Here is a 3,553-nt window from a genome sequence, read left to right on the forward strand (position 1 = left end):
GTGCCGGGCGCTGTGGCCGAACGGCGCCTGGATGGCCGGGGTGAGCGTGGGCAGGTCAAAGGTCAGCACCGTCTGGGTGCTGGTGCCCAGCAGCTCCTCGCTGTCCAGGCTGCTGTAGGACGTGCCCTTGGCGCGCGCCGACTCCATGATGCTCTCAAATGGCGGCTGAAGGTGTCCTCTGAGGTGCGGCGGGGGGGGGACACGAGGACGGGGGACTTCAGCGCGGGATGGTGGTTGTCGAAAAACGTTTCCAGGGGCCTGGGCAGGAGAGAGAAAGAGGGTTTTCTAGAAAGCTTCCAAAAAACATAAAACCCCATAAACGAATGCCCTCCGTGTCTATGAGGTTCACAGCAGTGGCTCCAACGTCGGCTGGATCGACAGAGCAAGTCGCGCTTACTCTGCTCGCTTCTGACACCCTGATCTCTGCGTGAAAAGGAGAACTGGGGAATGTAAGCACGTACTTAGAAGAATGCTAACGAAACTAGAAAACGATAAGGGATCCGTGCTAATAACTTTTAGCACCCGACCTCATTAGTCACAAACTTCCCCTTTCACTAAGCATAGGGAAATGTCACTTAGCATTGCCTTTTTGTCTGCATTATGCACGTTTACTGACAAAGTTGTCGGTAATTAATGTTTCAAAAAGCTGGTTGGGGTCTACTTGAAAAATTAGGCTGTGGATAACACTAATATAGACATTTGAGATGGGTCAACGGAAAATCATGCTAGTCAGTAGTCTCAAGCGCGTGTGTGCATATATATATAAGAGAGAGAGAGAGAGAGAGAGAGAGAGAGAGAGAGAAGAGAGAGAGAGAGAGAGAGAGAGAGAGAGGAGAGAGAGAGAGAGAGAGAGAGAGAGAGCTGGAAACATCAAGGCCCAACTGGGTTGCGTTAGATGAATAGACATGTATTCCGACAAATATTTCTGGGATTCATGCGCAACCATACCTCGGATTACAGTAAAACAGGACCGACCACTACCCCACCTTTTCTGCCAATTGTATACAATAGCCCACTGATCGGACCGGTTCTTCGTGCCATGACCTGTTATCTCTTCTCACCTCTTAAGCAGATGTCCAAACACCTCTGGTTCCTCTTGGGCGGCATGTTGACTCCTCCTGTCGTCTCCTTGCATCCTCACGCTCGCCCAGCTCACCATCTCCTCCTCCTCCTCCTCCTCCTCCTCCTCCCCCTCTACCTCTCCCTGACCTCCCACCTCCGGCTCCTTCTCCCCCTCCTCCTCCTCCCCCTCCCTCTCCTCGGGGCCGTGTGACCTCTCGTAGCAGGGCCCTTCGGGGGGCTGCCGCCCAGCACGCTGCGGTTGGAGCCGAAGGCGGAGTCTGCGTCCTCTTGCTCGGCCAGCACCTCGTCGATGTCCGTCTCGCGGTAGCACCGCTGCGGGACCGCGTCCAGGTCCGTCTCCGAGTACTTGAGGGTCCGCCCGATGATGCCCGTCCTGGGGGAGGAGCCCGTCAGCGGCGGGGCGTGACCAGTTCCACCTCCACCTGCTGGACGTCGTGGTTGGCCGAAAGGAGGGGCAGGCCGGAGGGCGTGGTCAGCGGCGTGGGCGTAGGGGACTCGCTGGAGGCGCCGCTAGGGGGCGCTGTGGAGGCGCCCAGGAACGCTGTGACCAGAGGAAGAACCCGGTTGTTCAACCTCACAATACTGTTATGTTGATTCTTCATCTTGAAAAAATTAGGACACTATTTCAGTTGATATTGACCAATTATATATCTAACTCAACAAACATGGTGTCATTCAGGTCAAATAGTTAAGTTAAACTATTAAAACTCTATATAAAACGACTCTATTCGAGTGACTATATAAATTTGGTAGAAAAAAACTATTCTAAATTGTATGTAGAGGCCTATGGAATGCTAGCATGAACTGCACAATGTGTCACTCATTTCATATGCGTTAGGTCATCGCTAATTCTCAGCATGAAGAAGATTTATTATTAGCCCAAAAATAACACATGAACGTTTACTGGTGAATGCAGAGTGCGGACATTGGGGTTTCAACCCAGACCCTTTCGGCTGAGAGTCACGCACCAAAAAACGACATTAGTTAAGTAAGTAGTTAAACTAGTTCAAGCTGGAGTAGGCAATTAGAAAAACCAGCATTTTTAAGCTATATTTTGAAAGTTTCCAACCAGAAAAGTCCCATTCCTTCCTTCAGGCCCTCCCTTCAAAGACACTCACATGAAACACCTGACCAACTTGCTAGCTTTTTTTTTAATAGGTCTGCCTTTGAGGCTGATTCTGGCCATTAGGTTTATTTCAGACCAAGCACCTACACGTTTTTTATTTTTGACAGTGCATTTGATTTATTGATCAATCTTGTGATGTAATGATAATTTCAATAAATATAGCAATATATATTCTTCTCAAGTAAATTGCCTACCCTAGCTTTAAACCAGGGATGGGCAACTGGCGGCCCGCATCCTCACTCAGTCAGGCCCGCACATAATTGAAAAAATAAATAAATAATAATAATTGATCAAATTACAGAAAACTCAGTCAAGAAAGATGAGAAGAATTCATAGAATTCAAAGGCAAACCCATGCGTCTAGTTTGCTTAGAAACTATATCAGTCATTAAAGATATCCACTTAAGTCGCCACTACAACTGCAATGAATATCATGCTTCTTGGGTTTGAGTTCATTGAGTTGTTGCACTGAATGTTGGGCCAAGGTTTTTCAGTTTTTTGACATCATTGAATGATGAGGTATTGTGAGCCCTTTGCACTGATAAAAATACTGACCATTCATGTGGCTGTTTCAGCATGGAAAACATGAAATGAATGTATGTTGGTTCAATTAACATACCGTACCTAGGTTATGATTCTGGAAGATTTTTTAGGTAGTGGCCATCCCCAAAATAATACATGAGAATACAGGAAATCATATCTACCAAATTCAAAATTGTGTAGCTTCTCTCAGCTCACGTTTAGTTGAAGTGTGCAGTCATGTGGCCCTCTGATGGTTATGATGAAAAATGTGGCCCTCTTTATCATGAAAGTTGCCCATCCCTGCTTTATCAGTAAAGCTCACTTTTGTCTCCTCTGCTGGCAGCCTCCTCCACGGGGGTCCCGAACAGGAACTCCCACTTGGCTCGAGCTATCCTCTGACAGTGAAGAGAAGGCCCCGGAACAGCACAGCCACTGTCAGTCTGGGAAACACACACACACACACACACACACACACACAAAGAGAGAGACGGACAGACGGACAGACAGACAGAAAGAGAAGAGGGGATAGACTTAATGTTGGTTCACTGTGTAAGTTACCGATCAGTATGTTGAACTTTACACCAATGAATAACACTGTGCTGTTGTTGGTTAGGTAGTCCCATATTAACAAGGGTTTGTTTGTTTTCCTGTGGCTGCCCCGAACTAAAGACATCCATCCTAATTGGTTCGGTGTTATTGTGTTTTAATGAAGTAGTGTAGGCCTAGTTACCATGAAATACAAAGTACAAAACAATGATCCTTTGATTGAATTTACAAAGCACAGACCAAATGAAGGAAATGTTACTAAATAAGGGAAGAAACG

Source organism: Gadus chalcogrammus, chromosome 18, assembly GCF_026213295.1.
Source record: "Gadus chalcogrammus isolate NIFS_2021 chromosome 18, NIFS_Gcha_1.0, whole genome shotgun sequence".
Lineage (NCBI taxonomy): Eukaryota > Metazoa > Chordata > Actinopteri > Gadiformes > Gadidae > Gadus > Gadus chalcogrammus.